The sequence below is a fragment of the Podarcis muralis genome, chromosome Z (genome assembly GCF_964188315.1).
Source record: "Podarcis muralis chromosome Z, rPodMur119.hap1.1, whole genome shotgun sequence".
Classification (NCBI taxonomy): Eukaryota; Metazoa; Chordata; class Lepidosauria; order Squamata; family Lacertidae; genus Podarcis; species Podarcis muralis.
In genome coordinates, this window is record NC_135673.1 from 35,301,143 (window position 1) to 35,326,678 (window position 25,536).

The following is a 25,536-nucleotide window of genomic DNA, read 5'->3' on the forward strand; positions in this document are numbered from 1 at the left end:
TATGCCCTTCTAGAGAGTCAATGGAGCTGTTTTGTGGGTGTACAGGCAGGATCAGATTTAGGTCTGATGAGGCCCTAAGCTACTGAAGGTAATGGGGTCCTTTATATGTCCAGCTGTCCTTTGTCAACAATAAATTGTCGCTGTTTTATGTGTTGAATATATGCTATATGGTAATTTATGGACCTAATAGGTATCTAAAGCCATTTGCACATAACAAAATATGTGATACTTTAGGGAGCAGGCTAGCAGGCCAGGCCCATTACTTACATCATAGGAGCCTACGCAACACAAAACACTGTTGCTGTATGTATGCTTTATTTTATTTATTTTTTATCTTATATTTTGGAAATGTACGTCCAGTTTTTCCCCCTTTAAATTTTTTGGGAGCCCCCAAAGGGAGTGGGGTTAACCCTAACCCTAACCCTAAGCTATAGCTTGTTTAGCTTATACGTAAATCCGGCACTGTTTACAGAGCAGACTCAGATAGCTATCTTGCAGGGAGCCCGGTAAGATAAGGTGCTGCTTCAGCACTGGGTGGGTCCTGTTATTTTCTTTTGAACTTGTGGCTTCCTTGAGCAGCTAAACGCTTGCAGTGGTGGTCTTGAGAGGGTAATGTGTGTCCACTTATGCTCCTTGTGCCCCATATGTACCAAGGCTACCTATATAGTCCATCTCTTCTTCTGAGGTTTTGTTTAATTCAGGACTGGTACTACCAGGAAGATGGTGGGACACAACAGAAATATACCAGCATCTGGAGGCAACTGACATTGGCCTGGGAACCACACTGTAACCACACAATCAGGTTCCTTCAGACATTGGCAATGATGTTGCTGTGTAATGTGTGGCCTTGCTTGTAATATATGAACCAGACTTGAGATGCTGAGCCGTTTTCATAATAAATGAAATAAAAAAAATAAATAAAATTTCCTAATAATAAAACGGAGTGTAAAATAAATAAATATATTAGCGATAACCTGTTTATTTTAGGATTTAAATGAGTAAAACAAGCTACAACCCCCACCCTCTAAAAAGTGATTACAGACACTTTTTACCTGTGTGAAATAATTGGATGTAATTGGTTCTTTTAACACATTTTCTTTTAACATTTTTAATCTTACTTAATTTTTCATTCTCCTCATGTGCAATAAAATTTCATTTTTCAAACACCTTCTTAAAAGAGAGAGAAAATGTCTACCTTCCATTTTTTCTTCCCTAATTATGTTTTTTTCTTCTGAAACAGGGCCAACATGGAAGAAAAAACCCTATATGCCTATTATCAGCAAAATACACAGGATCCATGATTATTATTAATTCAGAATAATCTAACACCCTCTGGTTCTGCTTTTTACTTTAGTCTTTCACCTCCCTTTTGTGAGTTTAACAGGTCCTGTGTAATAGAGAGCTAAGCTAATCTATTTTGTTTGTTTGTACAGGTTTTTAGTTTTTTAATGGAATAAATACGTGATGGGGAACCTGTGGCCGTTCAGATATTGTTCGACTCTGAACTCCCAACAGTCACAGCCTGGCCAATAGTCAGGGATAATGAAAGTTGTATTCTCGCAACAGTTCAAAGGTTCCTTACTCCTGGAATAAAGTGAGTTTGCCAGTTTTTGAATCATTTTTCATTGTCTTATTTGAAGATTAAAGGTAAAGGGACCCCTGACCATTAGGTCCAGTTGTGACCGACTCTGGGGTTGCGGCACTCATCTCACTTTATTGGCCGAGGGAGTCGGCGTATAGCTTCCAGATCATGTGGCCAGCATGACTAAGCCGCTTCTGGCAAACCAGAGCAGCGCACGGAAACGCTGTTTACCTTCCTGCCAGAGTGGTACCTATTTATCTACTTGCACTTTGACGTGCTTTCGAACTGCTAGGTTAGCAGGAGCAGGGACCGAGCAATGGGAGCTCACCCTGTTGCGGGGATTCAAGCCGCCAACCTTCTGATCGGCAAGTCCTAGGCTCTGTGGTTTAACCCACAGCGCCACCCACATCCCTATTTGAAGATTAGCTGTGTCTTATTTGAAGATGCACTATATTCTGTGGGGCTTTCTCCCCATTAGGTTACATGTAGATCAAGCTGCACCCTAAGATAGAGTGGCTTTCCTATTACTTTGGGGATGCGAAACCTGTGGCTGTCCAGATGTTGTTAGAATTCGCTTCCCATCAACCCCAGAGAGCATAACCAATGGCAAGAGATAATAGGAGTTGTAGTCCAAAGATGTCTGGAGGGCCACAGGTCCCCCACCCCTGTATTGATATGGCAGAATGGAGCCAGAGTTTTAGAGCAAGATATCAGGAGTGAAAAGTATGCTGAAGAGATTAAAGAACAATATAAAGAATTCTAAGCAGCTTGAGTATTTAAAAAGCTCCTTGCATGTGGAATTTAGCAAATTATGCTGCTGAGGATTGAGAAAGATTTAGATGGGAATTAGAGCTGTTTATGATAACAAGCCAAGCAAATGATAAGCCAGATGTACAGAAAATAACAATATTGCCAAGCGGTGCTGGGGAAGAAATCATCTATATTTTGTTTTTAAGAAATAAATCAGTTATGTAGTGAAGCTTGCAGCACTTGAAGGAAGATGTAATGAAACCGTAATAGAAGGGAGGGTGGGAAAAGGGGGCAAAGAATGTATCACATTCCTAGGGACAATCAAGCATAAGATTATCCATCTTTGTTCTTTTAGGCAAGTGTGCTGTAGAAAAGCACATGAAATATTTGTACCCAGCCAATCTAAATCACGAGACGAAAAACTGAAAGCTGCAATTTGATCTATTTTGTCCTGTTGCTGTCTGGTCTGTTCTTATCCTGCTGAGGACAGCCTAGGGCAATGCAAGTTGGGTGCTACAAAAGCAAGGAGAGCTCCTAGTGAGCAACATGCTGTACCCCCTTATGGGAGAACTAGTGTCTCTTAAAGAGCCAGCTCTCTGGTCTGAATATTGTATCGCTCCTGTGCTCCATGGCTTCTTACCTGGTGTGCTCTCTGCACAACTGAAGTGATAAGGTAGCATGTAAGGCACTTGATTCATTGGGCCAAGGAGAAGATGCTCAAGATGCCATATCTATAGGCCTTGGGGTATGACATATCATTATCACATGCGTCATCAATTTATTACAATCAGCATACAAGAAATACTATGATATCAGCAGACTCATGCCTACCAGGTTGAGTGGCCCCCTGATTGGCAGCCTTAGGGTGAGACCCAGGAACTCATTCCTTAGCTGTCAACACTGTAGCCTTGCATTCAATGCTGGAGTCATTGCTGGAGTCATGACAGATCCATGTGAAATGAGAAAATGCCCATGTTCTCTCCTAGATTTTGGACCATGCAACTGTCATCCCACTTCCCAGCTTCTGATGCAAGTTTCTGATTTCTTCATTCAGTTATGGTGATTCAGCTAGCTCTCCTACAAGACCTAGATTCCTTTCAGGATACAGAATCTCTGTTCCACCTGCCCAGCTAGTTGTGCAAATGTAAGAGAGGGAGGCAGCCAGCCAACTGCTTTGCTCTGAGAGAGGGGACCAGGTAGAAGGTGGAAGAGTGTAGCTTTCCTTCTCTTATGAAGGAAACACACCAGAGGTAGTGGCATGCTCAAACGCAATCTGAATGAATAGCGTATTCTACTGTTATCCACTGGCAGGGAAAAGAAGCTGTTTTAAGAACACTAAGCCCCTTCTTCAACCCCCAGATACCATATTGAACAAGTCTTTTGGCTTCTGAGATGAAGCATTGAACCCACCACCTACCTGTATGCCTTTATTTTAAACTTCATTTAAAGCAAACTGAAATATGGTGCTCTTGGGTAACTGAATTATGTGCTAAAGGTCACATTTTATGCAGTTTCTTACCTGCCACAGATTCAAGTTATAAACACAGTCCTGAAAAATCTACCTCCTATTTTTGAAACTAACTTTTTACCCCACCCTTAGGTATATACCCCTCTTCCATTTTTTTCCATCTTCATGGCAACCCCATGAAGCAGGTTAATCTGAGAGATGGTGACCTCCCCAAGGTCATCCAGTGAACCTCATGACTGAGTGGGGCCCACCTTCTGGAGCTAGTCCAGAGAGCTAGCATATCTATGATACTGACTAAGCTTGGAACTGTCCAAGCAGTTCAGCAATGGAACCAGTTACTGTGTGTGTTCACTCTCCCACAACAGAGGTTTTCAAGTAGAGGCTGGACAGCCATCTGTTGTGGGATGCTGTAGCTCTGAATTACTGGCATCAAGCAGATGGGCATCTGGACCCTTGCCAACCCTATCTTTCTATGACTCTGCATGTAGAAGCATTATGGCTCTTCGCAGACTATGGCTGTGACAACATACGGGAGTTGATGGCAATCTCGGCAGAAATTTTATTGACATGTGCACTCCCCCAAGTCTATAGGAATTGCTAGTGTTTTCTAGTGAGAAAATGTTGGATATCGGGTGGAGAAACTCAGCTTGAATTCCCAGCTCAGCTGGTACAACGTGGCTTCTTGACTGGACAGCTCCCTTCCTCCTACAGCAGAACTTCCCAAGGATCTGCCCCTTACAGTGCTGGACAGCTCCCCAGCCTGACTTGTTAACAAAGAGGAACTTGAGCCACACCACTCAGGGTTGGCAGAAACAGGATACTTGTCCAAAGGCCCCTGGAATCTGAGTGCTAGCTTTGCTTATAAAAAACGAGGGGGGGGGGAGAGATTTATGGAGCTTGCAGGCAGCTGGATATCAGCTTGTGTGTCAGCTGGACACATTTTTATCACTCCAGTGTCTATACAGTTGATGGCTGTAGTCAGATAACAATGGAAAAGTAATAGCCTGGCAGGCAGGCAGGCAGCCTAAGCAAGTTATGTCTATCTAATGGGGACAGATTGTCCTTGGTGAAAGAATTTCTAAACCATTGGATCCAAAACAATGACTTTCATTAGTGGAGAAAGCCAGCCAGATCTGTCACAAAGCAGTTTGTGTGTGTGTGTGTGTGTGTGCGTGTGCGCGCGCGCATGCATGCATGCAAGACCACACACACACATCAGCATTTTCCCAAGTGCAGAGCAACCAGAATTGGAAGATGGCTTGTTGACTCAGCATATTAATTTACCACAGCCCGTTGCCAAAAGACTGGAAATCTGAAGGCAGATGATTTTCAACTTTAGGAGAGGAAAGAAAAATTCCACTGCCAGTTGTAGGCTTTAAAGGGCTGTATCTAATTTATCACCCTCTAAAAGCTGCAATAACTCCTCAAGGAGGTAGTTAGGGTGGGTGGAGGGAAATCCTTACAGCAATTCAAAAATAAAACAAGACGCCCCGGGAGAAGAGCCTCTTTACTTGCAGGATCCAGAAGAGTTTCAGCAGACCTGACCAGGAATGCTTTAGGCATAAGCATTATTCTTGTAGGACAAAGGGTCAAGCTTACTACAGGTCGTGACCTTGGGAGGATGTCGGGCAGGGATCCAGAATCCTTGCCAAGCTCTGGCCAAAAATGGGAGCTACAAGATATCAAGCTTGGCCTCTCCACAAAAAATCTCTTGAGCATCAATTGGCCAGAGCAGATTATGTGACAAGGCACAGACATATATTCAAGCCATTGGTCCATCTATGGTCTGTTCTGGCTTGCAGCAACAATCCAGGGGGATTTTCTAGCTCCTCTACCAGAGATCTTTTAAACTATATGTACTGGCTAGTGAATCTGGCTTCCTATACAGTCAAAGTATACACTCAGCTGCTGAACTACAGCCCACCCACCTTTAAAAGCTTCTTGACAAGGTGTATCCTCTGTCCTAAATGATCAAGAAGGGAAGTTAGCTTGTTCCTTACATATTTGTCTGCCTCACTCATTGAGAGTCATGCCCACAGACTGAACGGTGGGTTGTATCTCAAAGCAGGGGGTGACCTATTCCTAACCTTTGATTCTTTTAAGGAAAAAAATTTTTCCGAAGTTAATATATTTTTTAAAAAGCTTTTATGGTTAAGGTAGGTCTCCATTTCTGAGAACTGCAAAATGCCGGTTAAGCCACAGTTGCTGAATGATCACAAGAACATAAGAAAAGTCTGCTGGACCAGGCCAGGCTGGATCTAATCCATCATCCTATTCACTCTGTTGCCAACCAAATGCCCACTGGAATTCTGAAAGCAGGACCTTGGTGTAATAGCTCTTTCCCCACTTGGTATTCCCAGCAAGGGCTATTCAGAGGCATACTTCCTCCAACCATAAAACATAGTCATTGTACCTAGTAGGCATAGTTAACCTGTGGCGGTTGTTCTCGGTCCCCTTTTCAGTGGTGGCCCTATACCTCCATAATACCCTTCCTTGGAATATCCATATATGTCTGTCCCTTGGAAGATTGGAAAAAGACTTTTATATTCTGGTTTACATTTGGGTAGCTTTATGGTTATTGCTGTTTCCTCTTAAGAACTTAAGTTTTATCTAGTTACTGTTTTCATGTTGTTAATTGCTTCTGCTGTTATTTCAAATCTTGGCATTTTAATGTTGTATTTTATTAATTATTTGTAACCCACTTTGGTATGGTGTATAACCTAAAAGGTATGTTAGAAATCCATTGTGTTAGTGGTGGTGGCAGTGATAAATCATCACAATCATAATCAAAAGCTGATAATGCAGTCTACACTGCATGAAACATTTGCTTTGCTATGCTTACCAGATGCCTTGCAGAGGCTTGTGCAAAACTCTCAGTGAGCTTGATAAACTCTTCCCTGGATATTCTGTTTCCTTAAGTCTCAACTTGGTGCCCTACAGATGTTTTGGGCTGTGATAACCATCATCACTGGGCATTGGCTATTCTGACTGAGGCTGATGGGAGTTGGAATCATAGAATAATAAAGTTGGAAGGGTCAGCTAGTCCAACTCCCTGAAATGCAGGAATCTCTTAACACACAGTCCCCCATACAATTTGAAACCATACTGGACCCTGCTTAGCTTTGCAAATATGCTAGTAGTTTTATTGCTGCAATTAACCCTCATCCTTGCTGTTGTCCAAAATGACTGCAGGGTTGAGGAAGGCTGCTTTAAGCCATCCAATATTCCCCTAGGAGTTGCTCCTCTCCACTTCAAGCCTATGTGGCTCTTCTGGCTGACCCATGACTTGTGTTGCTGGAATACAACTCCCATCATTTATTTTATTTGAATAATTTATATGCCACGTTTCATTCAGAGAATAGTAAGGCAGTCTAGCCAGCTATGCCGTACGCCACATGAACAAGTCTGCCCACACGAAGCAAAATCCAGGAGTAACATGAATTTTTTTAACTTCCTGAATTGCTGCTGAAATGGTTGCTTTAGCTCCACATTGTATTTTTTCAAGAGGACTGCATTGGAATTTGCAACATTTATAAATCGAATGACTGAGGCGCCTTGATTGAAATGTTCCGTATAAAGAGTATTCCTTTTTAGCTTTCTCTGTTACATTGAAAACAGTTCATGAATGAAGGAATGGAGACCAAAATACATGCTTGGTGGCACTTGAGAAAGAATCTTGCAAGTCTCCTGGGAGGCACATTGGTGGAGATGAATTGCAATGGCAGAATAGTCAATGTAATGTGGGAGTTGAAAGTAGGTTTGAGGATGTTAAATATTGGTACCTGATTTCCATGCAATGAGAATGCATCACTGTATGTTTTACTTGGGGAGAAAATAATCCATACTAAAGGAAACTGCTTCTTAAAGCCCTAATGCTGCTTTGATTTGCCAGATGAGGAATGCATATCATAATAAGCCTGCATCTTACATTTACTATTTTTATATCATTACATTATTGAGCCACACTTGCTATGGTTATCGCATCTGAATTTTTAGAATTGTTTCACATGGATGTGTATCATTGAGTGTTTCAATTTACTTTTTCTCTGACTCCACCTGTATTAGAATGAGAGATTCATAGGTCATGATTTAGTGTGCCTGGAGGCCCACATGTTCCCATCCCTGTCTATCCTATTGCAATCATATGGACCATAAACAGACCAAAACACAAGGGAAGCTCTTCATGAAGGAACAGTGACCAGCACTGCACAGAATCAGATTCTCCCTCCAGCAGAAGGACCCAGTTCCTGTTCATCACCCCTCTCAGCCCTATTTTAAAACCCTATTTTAAAGGTAAAGGACCCCTGACAGTTAAGTCCAGTCACAAATGACTCTGGGGTTGCGGCGCTCATCTCACTTTTCTGGCCGAGGGAGCCGACGTTTGTCCGCATACAGTTTTTCTGGGTCATGTGGCCAGCATGACTAAGCTGCTTCTGGTGAAACCAGAGTAGCGCATGGAAACGCCGTTTACCTTCCCGCCGGAGTGGTACCTATTTATCTATTTGCACTTTGATGTGCTTTCGAACTGCTAGGTTGGCAGGAGCAGGGACCGAGCAACGGGAGCTCACCCTGTTGCGGGGATTCGAACCGCCGTCCTTCTGATCGGCAAGCCCTAGGCTCTGTGGTTTAGACCACAGCGCCACCTGCGCCCCCCGTCTGTGTGAGGCAAGGGTTCAGCTCTATCTTTGCCCACTTGAAGTGCATTTTTTTATTTTTCTTACTCTTTCTGTTTTCATTTAGATTACTTTGTTTCTTATTGTATTGTATTATGAAAAAGCCTTAATAAAATTTCATGGGGGGGGGGAAGGCGTGGAGAAGCTTTTTCTGCTTGAGAATCACATTCACTTCTGGGCCGCTTATGGGGGGGGGGGAGCAGGGACGGGACGGACACACATGCCTGTGGTAAATAAGGCCGTAGCAAGAAAATATGAATCATGATGTGAGTAGCTCAGTTGGTAGAGCATAAGAATCTCAGAGTCATGGGTGTGAACCCCATGTAGGGCAAAAATATTCCTGCAGTGCAGGGGGCTGGACTATAAATGGCCCTCGTGGTCCCTTCCAACTCTATAATTCTATGATTCTACCTTTGTATACCTCAGATATGCAGATGACACAACCTTGATGGCAGAAAGTGAGGAGGAATTAAAGAACCTTTTAATGAGGGTGAATGGTCTGAAGCTCAACATCAAAAAAACGAAGATCATGGCCACTGGTCCCATCACCTCCTGGCAAATAGAAGGGGAAGAAATGGAGGCAGTGAGAGATTTTACTTTCTTGGGCTCCATGATCACTGCAGATGGTGACAGCAGTCACGAAATTAAAAGACGCCTGCTCCTTGGGAGAAGGGCAATGACAGGCCTAGACAGCATCTTGAGAAGTAGAGACGTCACCTTGCCAACAAAGGTCCGTATAGTTAAAGCCATGGTTTTCCCAGTAGTGATGTATGGAAGTGAGAGCTGGACCATAAAGAAGGCTGATCGCCGAAGAATTGATGCTTTTGAATTATGGTGCTGGAGAAGACTCTTGAGAGTCCCATGGACTGCAAGAAGATCAAACGCATCCATTCTGAAGGAAATCAGCCCTGAGTGCTCACTGGAAGGACAGATCGTGAAGCTGAGGCTCCAGTACTTTGGCCACCTCATGAGAAGAGAAGACTCCCTGGAGAAGACACTGATGCTGGGAAAGATGGAGGGCACAAGGAGAAGGGGGCGACAGAGGACGAGATGGTTGGATAGTGTTTTCGAGGTTACCAGCATGAGTCTGACCAAACTGCGGGAAGTAGTGGAGGACAGAGGTGCCTGGCGTGCTCTGGTCCATGGGGTCACGAAGAGTCGGACACGACTAAACGACTAAACAACAACAACAACAACACCTTTGTATAGTAGGCTAGCTTGCACACAAACTCACATACTCTGTTCTGCCTTACAGCCAGGTAAGCAAGAATAGCATGACCATAGTTCATGAACATATTCAAGCCAGGCAAAAACACTCAAGGAGCATGCAAGGCAGAGCCAGTGAGGTGTGAGGCTTGGGAGGAGGGGTGATTTGAGGAGAGTCCTGAGGACCAGATACTGGAGGAGCTGCATTTTGCACCTGGGCCTGAGGTTTTTCATTCCTTCTCTTAATTCCTAGTTCCCAGAGGGCTGCTGGTGCAGGGGGCACTCTTCTTGATATACTTTTTCATGGTAGAAATAAATTGTTCAGTGTGTGCATAATGTCTATGTCAGTGGAGTGTTTTAACAGCCATCTTTATATCATACCTTGAATAAGCTGCACTTCTTATTGTGTGAATAAGTGATAAAAGGGAGTAGTAAAAAAGAAGGAACCTAGGCTGCCATGATATTATACACATTTATCTCCTGCTGTAAATTAGATGCCGTTCAGTACTGCAATTAATAGGTAAAAGAACACACAGAAAGAAGGAAAAAACACATTAAGGGATTATGACCTAGGCGCATGCGCGCATGCACACACACACACACACACACACACACACAATGCATACACTCTCTCACACACATAAATCTGGCTTCTTTTCTTAGACCTCTTAAATATGCAGGCTTTGTAATTCAGTTGGAGCAGTTTAATGTCTAATATTTAATGTAACACTTTGAGCCACTTAATTTCATATTCCAAAGCTTTAATGGGCATAATACTAGATAGATGATTGTACTATTAGTCTAATCTTTGACAGTATCCATATGGTGCTCTGGAAATGATGTACGTGTTTGGCTTTTCAAGCAGGTTTTTGAATTCAAAATAATGATAACCACTGAAGGTGTTTCTGTCGTAAAAGTAAGTTACACTGTGATCTTCAACTCTGTATTGCCGTATACATTCCCTTTTATTTTATCATTATTTTCACAGAGATAGGGAACAATGAATCTTTTCAAGATCTAAACAATGAATCTTTACCAATCATTTGGCAGTCTATTATGAACTAGGGTAATAGCAATGATATCTGAGCCTCTGAAGTAAAGCATCCTTAATTCCTTTGTTATTGACTCCCTCAATTTTTGTATTTTGGGTCTGGCAATGGTGGTTCATATTGACTGAAAAAGGTTCAGGATAGATGGTTGCTTTAACTATATGTCTAAAGATCTTCACAGCAGATCACCATTGGAAACAAGTTTAAAAAGGGAGAAGGAACCTGTGGCCCAGCAAATGTTGCAAGACTCTTAACTTATATCAGTTGCAGCCAGCATGGCCAAATAGTCAGAGATTATAGGAACCATACTTGAACAACAACTGAAGAGATGGTGCCATCATTGAAACAGCTCTACTGCAGGCCGAACAGCCAAGAAGTACTGAAATATTCACAATCAATAAAGGAAATGTTTTCTTGCTTGCTTGCTTGTTTTATCAAGGTTTTTTTTTTAAAATAATCCACTATCAATCTAAATCTATATCTGCATCACCTATGTTGTGTCTTGAAGCTGCGTTCATTTTGAAATTTGGATGCCAACTGGTGGCTTAATCATTTGGCATGTCACTGCTTTCCTCAGTGCAACTTTGAGATGTTACAAATGGGGAAGGCCAGAGCTTACTGGTAGAATACCTGCTTGTTATACAGAAAGTCACAGGTCCAATTTCTGACACCTCCAGATAGGGATGGGAATGTCGGCTGCCTGAATTTTTGGAGAGCTGTTGGAGTAATTATGATTTTACTTATGCCTATGGATTTAAATATGTTATAAGTCTCTTGGATACATTTTTGTATAGCAAGCGGCTGTAAGTTCAAATAATGATAACAATAATTACAGCTGAAAGTGTTACGATTAGGATACAGTTGTATTTTTGTAAGTTCTCTTTGGAATGTTGCTTGAATATTTTCAATCGGGAGTCAAAAGAGTTGTGGCTTGTTTGGCTGCTGACAATCATGAAGGGTGAATCAAAACCACCTTGAAAAATATGCTGTCTCAATAGATCATACAGACAAACTCTAATTCTCACAAATTTTGGCAGATGTAGACACTGGTGCATCGGAGTGCAGTCATTCTGCCACAAATACTTTCAAGGAAAACTTGTCAAAATTGCTGCCAATTTCTTCTGCAGCTAATGCAAGAGATGTGATTGTCTTCAGAACAGAATCATCACATTCAGCAGTAAATAAGCATCATTCTTTGGTTGCGCAACTCTCAGTGAAGAACATTATTATTAAATTTAATTAAAGCATGTAAAAAACATCGGAATTAACAGTACTTTTCTTGTTTGCAAACCAAGTTCAATTATTTTATTTTCCTGGACAAATACCTCAGTTTGAACTGGTGTTGCGCAAATTGTGAAATTAATCAAATTGAAAGTTCATGGTGAATATTAATGTCAGCTGCAATTAATATGTTGGAATGAAACTCATTTCCTTTTGCCTTGAAGCAGATGGAAGCTGGGCCAGAAAGCAAGAGTCCAAATATTTACTAACTTCAGCTACAAGTTTAGAAAGGAAAAGGTTACAGCAATATAATTTGACAGTTTGAAAATGTATTCCCCCCCACCCCCATTTGCTTACTCTTTCTGTCATGAACCTGTTTGCCAGTTAAGGTTATCGTCAGAGAATCTTTTCAAGTCTTCTCTACCTCCAGAGTATATGAGTATATGATTACTTTCCCCCCCCTGTGGTGGCATGCCCACTGGTGGAGGAAGAGGAGTGCAGGGGGAGCGCACCGCCCCCGGCAGCACGATCCCGGTGGGGTGCCATCGTGGCTGCCCCCCTCCCTGCGCTGGGCACCACACCCCCAGGACACACACCATGCCCCTATGGGTGGTGCGTCACACCCCCAGGATGCGTGCCAGCCCTGGCCCCGCCTGCTCTCCGCCCCCTAGTGCTGGAGCATGAAGCTCTGCCACTGGGTATGCCAGCTTTGGGATTTCTTCATTAGGGTCCCTCCAGACTGGGTTTTTTTTGGGGGGGGGGGACGGATGGACGGACAATGTAGGTGTATGATTCAACATGCCACTCATGCAATAATAGTGCATTAATGGTGGATTTGTACTGGATTGTCCACACATCATTTCACTTTCTTAGTTGTTCTGCGATGGTTCCCCTATGTTACCATATTATCACCCTGTGGAGGGGCACTCTGGTACTATAGCACAACAAAAGTGGAACAAAAAAGTGGTTTGTAGTATAAAAAGTTATAGGATTTTAGCAAGAAATTATAAGACATGCATCTGATGCAAACGAAGCAAGAGCTTCATTTTTTTACAAGAGCAAAGTATGATTGCCTATATAGTCATACCTCGGGATGAATACGCTTTGGGTTAGGCAAATTCGGGTTGCGCTCCACAGTGACCCGGAAGTAACGGACCGCGTTACTTCCGGGTTTCGCCACACACGCGTATGCGCAGACCGTCAAAATGGTGTCACGCGCATGTGCAGAAGCGCCAAAACGCGACCCGTGCACGCGCAGACGCGCCGTCATGTCTTGCGTTCCATTCGGGATGCGAAAGGGGCTCCGGAACGGATCCCATTTGCATCCCAAGGTGCCACTGTAAATTCAATGATAACATCCTGAGCACAAATAATCATGATTGTTCAATAGAAAGGACACCTGGGGGGGACCTTTGGGCTGCTACTGCTGTGGCTCCTTTGCTCTTTATCATCTGCTCCTCTTAGAGGAGGGGAGGGGAGCCCCACGATGGTACTGAACTACAACTCTCATCAGTTCATGCCAGGGATGATGTGACTTGTAGCCCAGCCACATCTGGAGGACCAATTCTGTCTTAGAATCTTAGGCTTCTTCAACTTTTGATCCTTTTAGACCACTTGCCCATTTTCAGTCTTTTATCTTTTGCTTCCACTTTTGTTATTGCCGAAAACAAAACAAAAAATGCAAGCTATGTTGGCCAGTGTGCTTTTGATTTTCCCTGGAAATTTTCCCTGTATTTTGTTCAAATCCCTTTTTGGCACAGCAAAGTCCTTGTACTGTATTGTTCTGTCCCTTTTCTGAATAGGTGGGCTGTTGAATCTCTGTATGGACTGCTGAAAACCTGCTTCCTTCCATCTCCCATCATCTCCTCCATGGCCCCTTTCTCTGCTATGCACACACACACACACACACACACACACACACACACACACACAGCTTTATTGCAGAACACCGAAAATACACAGTACAACAGTAGTACATATCTACAGTTATTAAAGTGTAAGATCGGCCTTGCTAGCCATATTTCCTAGCAATAATTGTAGCCACTTACATATAATGTGTGTGTGTGTGTGTGTGTGCTTGTACAGTGGTATCTCGGGTTACATATGCTTCAGGTTACATACGCTTCAGGTCACAGACTCTGCTAACCCAGAAATAGTGCTTCAGGTTCAGAACTTTGCTTCAGGATGAGAACAGAAATCGTGCGGCGGCGGCGTGACAGCACAGCAGCGGGAGGCCCCATTAGCAAAAGTGGTGCTTCAGGTTAAGAACAGTTTCAGGTTAAGAACGGACCCCCGGAACGAATTAAGTACGTAACCAGAGGTACCACTGTACTCATACACGGCACCCACATACAAAACATTAACTTGTTCATAAATAATATAGTTTGGGATGAGCAGTGTGGTAGCCATGCTTTCTGATGGTACCAGATTGTCCAGTCAGTTAAAACAAAATGAGCTCCAAGAGGATTGCTCCAAACTGGGTGAATGGGCAGTAAAATGGAACCCGCAGTTCAATGTAAGCAAAGTAAAAAGGTACAGATTGCACCATTCTACTCCATTCAATGGATAGATCCCATCTCCTTTCACCCGGACCTGGCTGCATGCAGTTTCCATGGCACTGTGGCTTTCCACTTCCCTTTAATTCCTTTCTGAAAATCAGTCACATAGATTACAACGTGCAAGAGAGATAACGTCGCTAAAATTGCTGAGGCCCCAAATCATGCAGAGCTGATGTTCAGAAAATATGCACATTCACGCAGCACTGTCATTTGTTAGCAGGGATGCTTAAAATATGATGTAAGGGGAAGCCAGGCTGCCGAACTCCCTTAAAACGTGCCTAGGAATTACAGCAGTCTTATGCAAGCAAAGGAAAACTTTAAACCAATTACAAATCTTGCTTGGAAGAAGGGCCTCTTAAAAATAAGAACTGTTTAAATGTCAGGTATTAATAAAAAAAACTGTCAATTTTAAATCCTATTTAACTTTCATGTGCTGGTTCCTTGTTGTCATAGCTGCTCATTAGGAATTTGAAACAAATGGGGGGGGGGAGAGAAAGCTCTGTGGAATAAAAGCCACTGAATAAGAGAATGAAGCAGCGCATACAAAATATAGTAGAAAGTAGCACAGCAAGGTATGAAATCGTTAAAATGCTCTTCACAAATTTGTTTTCTTAATTATGATTTTAAACTGAATGCGTTTACATAAGCAACGTGGGTTTTCACCCAACCAACAGCCTCTTTCCTTTGTAAATTTTACAGCTCTATTAATTACTCTTTAGAAAAAGCATTGTTCTGAGTTTTATATATAGAGAGAAACGGTGGTAGGGCTTTTTTTATATATATATTCTTTGCAATTTTATACCACCATTCTTCCAAGGAACTCAGGGTGCCATATATAGTTGTTCTGTCACAACAACCATGCGGAGTAGGTTCAGAACCTAGTTCTAAAACTGATTTCTTTTTAGGACATGACCCTTGTTTCCAACCACCTCATCCTGGTTCTACACCTCTGTTAACTGCAATAGGAACATAAGTAAAGCCTTGGTGGATTGTTCCAAAGGGACATTTAGTTCAGCATCCTCTTTAGACTTCCTGTATTCAGGTTCTTTGATCTCCTGCACTTATTCCACCTTCTCTGTGTTCCCTCTGGCTCTGTTATCACAAAACTGCTGGCTACGATCTTGTTACCAATATTAATGAATGATGGACATTCATTTATATGAGAGTGTGGCACCAGAAACTGGCTCTTTTATGTACGGGGAGGTTATTAATTCAATATTCCATGGGCACTCCAAATGTTCTTTTTATTGTCCATTCATGATGACGTGCTGATATAATGGCATGGCCCCTGCTATTAATACTGTTTGCAACTGCATAGGTTTTGGGGCGAACATACTGCTTTGTTTCCAATTAGTTCATTTCCCATATCTTCCTGCTGAAATTCTGTAACTCTTCATGTCACAAATGTTCCAGCTCAGTCATTAATCTTGATCCTTCCTTTGTTGCTCTATAGTGCTAGATTGCCTCTGCAGATGGAAATAATTTGGTAACATTGGGGAACCATTGCAGAACAACTTGTAAAGTGGAATGATGTTTGGACAGATAAATGCATCACTAATGCAGTATTATTGCATAAATATGTTGAAGAATACACTGCACAACCGGCTAGTGAGACTTCCTACTCACTAATTTAAGTTTGAAAACCAAAAACCTTGAAACTTCTTTAAGATAATAAGAGGTGAATTCTAGGTTGGCTTATGTGTGTCTTTTCATTTATTTTCAAAGTTTCCAATCCTGCCGCCACCATGTAAGACTCCATTTTGTCCTAAAATGAATCCTCTCTCATACATAATAACCCCCAGTTGTGTTAACTTTCCTTCCTTAAAGTAGCCAAAAGACAACACCTGTCTCTCACAGCAATTGACTGTGAAAAATGTAGGGCATTTCTCTTATATGTTTTCCTCTGCTTCCTTATGGAATTAATTATATCCACCACTCTTGTGTGCGTTGCAGATCTTTCAGCAGATTTAATCTGCTCCACAATCTTTTCTGTTGCTCACTTATTCTTTTTTGCTTCCTCCTTTGAAAAGATTGCTGATCTTATAATCTTTAGCAAAATTAGGTAATTTTCGGCTAATTAAATAATCTACGGCCTTTTAAACCGTGTGTGTGTGTGTGTGTGTGTGTGTGTGTGTTTCTGTTTGTTTCTATATTGTGAATTTTTGTGTTTTTATATTGTAAACCACCCTGTGATCCTTGGATGAAAGGTGGTATAGAAATTCAAAGAATGAACAAATGAATGAATGAATTTTCAAGGGATAGTGGCAAGCAGGCTAGACTTTGTTTCCATGTCATTTAGGGTTTTGTGTGTTTTTAAAAATCTGAATGGCAATTGCCCAGTTTTGACTTCAAATTCCAATGGCTGCAGAGGCTGCAAGTATCTGGAACACAAAGAAATGGACCAAGTTGGTGTTTTGAGCCCAAACATAGGAGCAGCTCAGCACTGCAAATGGGGCAAAACCTTATGGATCCTCTAGGGTAGATGAGAGAATCAACCAGCAAGATGGTTAGAAAGGGGGCAGACTGGTTGTATGTAGAGAATGGCAGCTTTGTAATTTCCTAGAGGGAACTGAGACCTAGGAGTTGTATAGAAGATAGCCTTCCCACCTGAGGGAACACTCAACATGAGGCCAAGGTCTTAAGTTAGAAATCTGCACTGTAATTCTTCTTAAATAATGTTTGCACTGACCATGCACACTTACTTGGGAGTAAGTCCTGAAATCCCTGGGAAATAATTATTAGTAAACATGGAATAGGTTTGCATGTATGAAAAAATAATAATTCCAAGGAGGATATTACGAAGGCAGCTTCACACAACATGGTATTTGGCCTTGGGAGCCTGATTAGGTCAAAAGTCACTCACCTGCAGGCAATCATGATTCACAATCACATCTCTCTCTCTCTCTCTCTCTCTCTCTCTCTCTCTCTCTCTCTCTGTGTGTGTGTGTGTGTGTGTGTGTGTATGAATCATAGAATTATATAGTTGGAAGGGACCCTGGGGATCATCTGGTCCAACCCTCTGCAATGCAGGAATCCTGCCCATAGCTGTCCCTGGGCTCAAACCACCAACTTTCTGGTTAACAGCCAGGCGCACTAACCCATTGCAGCACAACATGTGTGTGTACACACACACATTTATACACACACTCATAGCATACTCAAGCCTATTCTGGCTTCCCATTACATGTATACATAGCGCAACATGAGCTATAGAAATGTAATAAATAAATGTGCCAATGTTTGTGTATGAAACAAGTAGTGTAATTACAAGCTCCTGCATTTGCATGACACCCCCTCCCCTTGCCCAAATAAACTTTCAAACTTGCCTTTAATAGTTTATACATTGCTCCAGGCACTTTTCATGTTGTTGCTGTAGTGGAAGAGGCAACTTATAACACATTTTACAAATAATGATAAACATCAGCTCGCTGAGCCTGCGAAGCTTTGAATTAATTCTGCTTTTTGTCCCCTACTGCAAATGACTTTAAAAATTCATTTGCTAAGTGTTACATAGCTGACCACAGGCAGCTGGACTGAACAATCACGCCAGATTTCTCTCTGCATCAGAGGCAAGCGCTGAATATGCTATTAGCAGCACATTGAGCCTCTGTAGCTCGGTATTGGACACAGATGAAAAACCCTTCCAAATGGCTTTCCCTTTGAATACAGCACTTCCCTGTGGATCTTACCTAATACAAATTCCTGGATGATTTCAGCTGTGAGATACAGTATTGGATTATTTTGCTGGGCATGTCTGTTTTATTGTTGTCGATAAAGGCTCCAGCATGGAGGAATAGCACTGTTCATGTCTCCTGCGTTGCCCACAGCATGAACTTGATTGTGCACTCCATTACTGAGAAAGTCAGGGGAAATGAAAGATCTAACTTGTGAAGCAAAAGCAACCCCCCCACACACAAAAAAGCAGAAGAGGTGTGTGTGCGTGCATGTGTGTGTATAGTGTCAGCATTCAGGTATTCCAGAAATCATTGCGCTCTCAGAATACAAAGGAAGAAAAGGCATTTGTTTTCATTGCATTCCTGCAATACTTTTGCTGAGAGCTAGAGCTGACAAGGGCAACATGTTCTGGCCACCGCCCAAGCCACCACCACTTCATATTTCCTCTACACTTGTGCCTTTCCACCATGGCACAAGTGGGCTGCACTCCCACAATCAGAGAGATATCTAAAGCAGAGAGATACCTAAAGCAAGCTCTCCCTCCCCAGCTATGGGCAGGGGGTGAGGAGAGAGGGAGAGAGAGAGTTGTGCCAACCAATACTCCCCCCCCCTTCCACATGACAGCAGCAGTAACAACAACGGCAACAATTTCTATTCTGCTCTTCATCCAAGGATACAGGGCAGTTTTCAATTTACAGTTTAAAAGCACAAACATACATAACATCAGTGGCGTGTGGTCAGTACACTGGGGTCCACCCCCTAAATGTTCGCCTGACACCTCCTTCCCAAAGCCCAGGAAGCTTCCTTCTGGCTTTGGGAAGGATGCAGGGAGGCTGCAGCATCCTGTCAGAGGTCTGGCTTCTCCTTCCCAAAGCCTGTGAAGTTTCTGCCTGGCTTAAGGAGGGAGGTCCAATTCTCATGCATGCAACGTCATCATCCCCACCACACAATCCCCCTTGCAAGCTGGTCCTCTGCCCCTAACTGTTCCCCTGTTCCCCGCACACCACTGCATAAACATGGGAACAAACCAAAACAATACCCCTCAACAATTTAGAAGGCCTTAGCTTGTTTAATAAGCCAAAGGCCTGGGAGAAGAAGAAGGTTTTTGTCTGGTGCCTAAAGATGTTTAACGAAGGCTCCAGGTGAGGCTCCCTAGGGAGAGCAGTCCACAAATGGGGAGCCACTGTTCTCGTATTGCCACCCTCTGGACCTCTCATGGAGGGGGCACACAATGAAGGGAATCAGATGATGATCACAGTCTGGGTTGTATCATGTGGGGAGAAGCAGCCCTTGAGATATTGAGGTCCTGAGCCATATATGGCTTTATAGATAAAAACCAGCACTTTGAATTGGGCCTGGCAACTAATTGGCAGCCAGTGGAGTCAGGCCAGTAGTGGCATAATAGGCTCAAATACGTGTTCTTGCACAATGAGCCTGCTCCACATGCCCATGAAAAGAAATAAGAATTTTTGCAATAAGGAAAGTTACAGGAAAATGCGCTAGAAAGTGGTAAAAAACAATTGCTTGATGCAACATTGTGTAACCTCCCAGGTAACAAATCAGAAACAGTGTTAACTGAGCTTCCCACAACAATAAACTGCTCATCTAGAAACAAGCTAAAAAAAGATGATTTTTTTGGATATGGAAAGGCAGCTTGTATATTCCAAAATAACGTTTATTGAAATTCTACCCTCCAAAGAGAACTCCACTATATTTTAGGGTTGGGGACACAGCCATGTTTGTCTTGGTGAAAATTATTCTCCCAGGGAACCCAAGGCAATTCCCTTGATTAAGGTTCTTGGATCCCATGCAGAATTAATCAGTGTGAAATTACAGGAAAGTCTGCTCTCTGCCCTGTACTGGCAGCAGGAACACTGCACAAAAATAGACCTGATTCGTGACTTCTGCCTCTCTGCAGCTCCGAATGGATTAGCAAATTAAAGTGCCAGGAGGGAATTCTATCGGCTAGTGAGAATTTCAATGTGTTAAAGGCAACCTGAGCTAATGGTTTGAAATGTATGAAATGGTTCTTTGAGATACTTGCTTTCAATATGCAACCTAACCATCTGGGCAGTGCTGGGTGCGGTCAGAGCCAAAACTGGACAGAGCAACAAATGCAAATTTACCATTGGCAGGTAGGCTAGATTCCACACATGCTCACCCAGCCCTGTCTGTCACCATCCTGACAAGCAAGAGGCATTATCAGAGTTCAATGACATGTGAGGCAGGGATATTGAGGGGTGTGGCCTGAGCAAATGTTTGATAGCCAGGTGTAGAGGCCTGGAAGATCACGTTCAGCCTCTGGGTCTAAGGTTTCCCATGCTTGCTCTAGAGATCTTTATTCGTTTTTTGAGGGTGTGATTGCACTCCTTCTTGTTCATACTAGTGATGGAATGTGTCTGGAATGAGGCGTCTTACATCACACCTCTTCCATTGTATTTTCCTTCCACTAGTAAAATTCATATTTACTGGTGTGCACCTGAGTTATTGAGATATTTGCATTTAGAGTGGAACCTTTCAGAGGCAGAGCTAGGTGCTCCGGCACCTAGAGCGATGCAAATGCTGTGCACCCGGGGGTGGGGCAGCAATGTCACCCCCCCTAACGGATAACACCTGGGGCGGGCCGCACCCCCCTCCTCCACCCGTGGAACCTTGGTTTTTGAGCATCTCGGAAGCTGAACGTTTCAGTTTTTGAATGCCAAAAACCTGGAAGTGAATGCTTCTGTTTTCGAACATGCCTTGGAAGTCAAATGGCTTCTGAAGCGTGTTTCTCCATTTTCTCAATGGAATTTGCTGACTGCCCATTGTGCCTCAGTTGTTGAATGTTTCACTAGTCAAATGGTCTTCTGGAATGGATTACATTCAACAACTGAGGTACCACTTTATTAACTACAACTACAACTATCTTTATTACGGTCCAGAGACCCAACAAAACATTACAAATCAATACAGAGTTCATACAGCCTACCTCCAGGTTAATCAAGCACTTTGTTTGGAATATAGGGCTCATTTGTTCTTGCAACCACCGATAAAAACTTTGCCACTGCCAACGTTCTAGCTTTTGTCCGGTCTTCCAGTAGGAACCTGACATAGTGAGCCTCTGACTTTCCCGGGGGGGGGGGGGGGGGAATGGGTCATAGCCAACTAAGTTTTACTCAGAGTTTTATTCTGAAAAGCTGTCCCACCAGGTCCTCCAGAAGATCAGATGGAAGAAAGAAGCATTCACCATACTGAACAGTGGAGGATTTGTTCTACTCGGATTCTACCTGGAGTTGCTGATTGATGAGTAGGCAATGATTGGGACACAGTCGTGACAACTGCTGCAGAGGGACCACAGTATCTCCCTGGAAAAGGGCACCTACTGGAACTTGCAGAAAATGTCACCTATCACCACAGTGACTCAAACAATAGATCACTAAATGTAGAGGATTGTTGCATGCTACCCCATGTAGTGTGAGATTTCAGGGGTTCCGGGTGCTTACCCAGGAATCAGTTTCCTTGGAATGAGGGACAGTGGAGACTGTTTTATGTTATATGGTTTATTTACACACATCTGCAACCTGAACCAGTGGAAGACTCATAACATTAATGGCACAAGAAGGTCTTGCTTCTTCCATAGCCACAGCCTTGTATTCCAGTGGAAATCAGGCCTGACTCTCTCTCTCTCATCTGCCCAGCCTGCAGCCTGCTTCTAGCTTCTAACTCTCACACAACTCTGGATTTTGTTCTTCTAACTAACAGCCAGGTGAGGGAGAGGGGTCCACCCACTTGTCCTCTGGCACAGAGTAGCTTCTGGTTTTTTTACCTCAATGACCCATACTTAGGCCATTATCAAGAAGCTGGCCTGGCTAGTCCAGCAATTGAATCCTTGTTGGGTTCAGGAATTGGAAGGGACTCAGGCACACAGCCCTCCCACAACAACTCACAACAGTATTGTGGAAAAATCAAATAACATCTACAGCAGGACAGTTACATACCACGAATACAGATAATTCAGAAATGTCAGATTCTTTTGTGGTAGGAGGAAAAATAGGATTGTATGGGAAATAAACTAGAATAACAACACAACAATGACAATGTCACATTGCCCTCAGTAAAAAAATAAAATAAATACAAATTATAAACCCAAAATGAATAGGACAATGCAATGACAGTAGATCTGGAGAAGCTCCTAGTCAGCTGATTCTCAGGAGGAGGAGTATGCTTTTTTAGGTACTTGGGATACAAGTACCTAAAAAACAACAACACATGTTCCCCAATATCAACCATATTGGGCTTCTATGATCAGCAGCGAGGCAATGTTTGTGGTGATACCACTGGGAGTTGCCTGGTTGGAGGTAACTCATGACAGAGGCTTCTTGCTGGTGGTTCCTTGTTTGTGAAACATTATCCCTTGGCCAGTGCATCATTTGCACTCATTATTAACTATTAGGAGAATTTCTATTTGATGGCTGACCACTCAGAAATTATTAGCTTTGAGAGCAGGTGATTGCTTTTTGCAGTTTTCAAACTTTTTTTAAAAAAGTTCTAATTATATTGTTTTAATATGGGCATATTTGCCACCTTGGGCTCCTTTGGAGGAAGGCCGAGTGAGCCAATGTGAACTGAAAGAGGGAGCCAACTGAACCCAATGTGGAGAAACGGACTCCTATTTTCAGGACATCTAAAGCACAACAGTCAAGTACAGAAGTGAGGCTTTTAGGGTTCAGGCTCTGAGTGTGTGGCAGTCACTAAATCTGGATAAGCAATAGGCTTTAACTGGCTGAAGTGGTGTGCAAACAGTGGCCAGCAATTCTTCTTTCCCTTCTGAAGTCCTGGATTGATGTTTAATATAATGCTTTAATCGGGATGTCAGAGAACAGTTAATGTATTAAATACGACACAGCTGTGTCAAGAAAAGCATGTGTCCCAATGAATGCAAAATAATGTACAACAGCCACCTATTTTAATGCTGCTGGCACAAACTAAACAGGACAAATGTCCCAGAGAACAATCCCTTTGTGGCTTTAAAGAAGAAGAAGGGATAAAATAACCCCCTAAGTACCTGTTATACTGAAGGAATTGCTGAAAGAAGAGACTTTTCTTTTCTTGCTTGCAGGACTCCTCAGAACTGGTAGTGGCACGTCTGGGACCACTTGTATGGTGCATCAACAGACAATGCAAGGTTTCCATCTCTCCTTTTAAGCTTGTATTTGCTCTGATATAAAAGGCTGTAAAGATCTGATGGTTAAGGAAAAAATATAAAAAGTCAGCTTCTTTCAAGAGGAGCTTGTCTTTGTCCTTTACCTGGTCGTCGTTTTTTTAAAAAAATATTTTATAAATTACTGCATAGAGTACAACAGGTAGTTTTCTGTTGCACCAACCCAAGTGCATATAATCCTACACAATGAATTGTTTGAACTCAATACGTACTGGCCAGAATTGACTAGAAAGCAAGTGATGCACTTTAGATTTGGAATGGGGGAAACTGGAGCAGAAAGTTTCCTAGTTCAGTTTCCTAGGTTGAGGATAACCACAGACTACATTTGAACATCTCAGCTCAACCATATTTAGTTTTCAAAACCCTAGATAAAAGGTAAAGGGACCCCTGACCATTAGGTCCAGTCGTGGCCAACTCTGGGTTGCAGCGCTCATCTCGCTTTATTGGCCGAGGGAGCCGGCATACAGCTTCCAGGTCATGTGGCCAGCATGACTAAGCCGCTTCTGGCGAACCAGAGCAGCACACGGAAACGCCATTTACCTTCCCGCCAGAGTGGTACCTATTTATCTACTTGCACTTTGACATGCTTTCGAACTGCTAGGTTGGCAGGAGCAGGGACTGAGCAACGGGAGCTCACCCCGTCGCTGGGATTCGAACCGCCGACCTTCTGATTGGCAAGTCCTAGGCTCTGTGGTTTAACCCACAGAGCCACCTGCGTCCCCAAAAGCACTCCTTTTCCTTTCCTAATGGAACCCCTCCTCTTTCTAGGGCACATACAACTTTGTGGGGAGGGACTTTCACAGCTTAAGACTTGCTGCAGAAAAAAAACCCCTTTTCCAGACTTCCACCCCTGAACTCCCAAAGGTTACGGAACTACCAAGGGAATTGCCTCTGCCAACCTTAACTCTTGAGCAGTTGGCTGGAATGTGTGAAGTATCTTTCCTTGATGGAGGATAGAGAGTGATGTGTGTTTGACCACACCCACTTCTGGCATATTACCTACTGGCATGTGGTCCCTGGAAAATTGTCCAAGGGGAAATGCAGCCCTCAAACGGAAAAAGATTCCCCACTTCTGGTCTGTTATATGTTGTTACCCAAGCACATTTCCCTGTTCTTCAGTGGACCCTTACCATGACCTACCCCTCACTCTTCGGTAGGCTATTTACTCAAGAAGTCTCTCTCAGGGTCAAGGGAATGGATGGATTGGTAGAGTGGAGTTTCCTATATTTCAGGCCTGCTGCTGCTTCCTCCTGCAGCTCTCCTTTCCACACATACCTTTGACTTTTACTCCTTCCCACTTTTACAGACTTGACCTCATTCCTGCATCTGGAGGCTTTGGCAAAGTGGCACTTGATTCCACAGTAGGTACAATAAACAGCCTTCACCATATGGTCTGGTCTGCAACTCCTATCAACCCCAATTCCTACTCTACCAGATAATGCCAGGATTTGAAATTTGGATCTTTTGCATGAAAAGCATGTGACCTACCACGAAGCCCTTCTCCTTCATTAGGAAGAACTTACGAGTCATTTCCTAGTTTTATGCTTTCAGTTGTCATTTCCTAGATTTTTGTTCTATTTTGCAGTTGTAACTGTGTTTCACTGCTGCCAGGCAAATGACTTGGGTCCCAAATAGCTGAAGAACTGCTTCCAGGCTTTTATCAAAAGACAGTCTTTAGAATTTAAAACTACCAATGAAAACAAATATTTAAAATATGTGTGTGTGTGTGTGTGTGTGTGTGTGTGTGTGTGTGTCAGTTATTTTAAAGCTATTATATTTACTAAACTAACACGTTAAAATTATTGCATGCTCAGATTACATGCCTGGGTAGGCTTGCTGGGTTTAATTATGGAGGTCACTTGAAAAGTAGGACATAAACATATTAAAAAAATAAATTATAGTAAGTTTTAAAAGGCTGTACCTGAGATACTAAAGAGTGTGTGTGGGGGGGAAAGACGAATTTTGCAATTTAGTAAATCACGCAATTCAGTTCTCTTGGGTGTTTGCTTTAAAAAAAAACAAAAAGAAACACTTATTAAGTATCCAGCATATAGAAATGTGTAACAGATTTCTAGTTTTGCTTGAGCTGTCTGAAGTGCCCTGGTGATCAGAAATAAGTAATTGCAATAATAACCTGACCAAACTCTGGGGGTT

The 25,536-nt window shown here is 42.8% G+C and overlaps 1 long non-coding RNA gene across 1 annotated transcript in view; it reads left to right on the forward strand.

Annotated features, from left to right (window-relative positions):
- The window catches only part of LOC144326158 (uncharacterized), a 73,142-nt gene extending 48,379 nt beyond the window's left edge, over window positions 1-24,763 (forward strand). Inside the window, exon 5 of the long non-coding RNA XR_013391315.1 lies at window positions 21,371-24,763. This is a non-coding gene — a long non-coding RNA (uncharacterized LOC144326158). The remainder of the gene's footprint in view (window positions 1-21,370) is intronic.
- The last annotated feature ends 773 nt before the right edge of the window (window positions 24,764-25,536 follow it).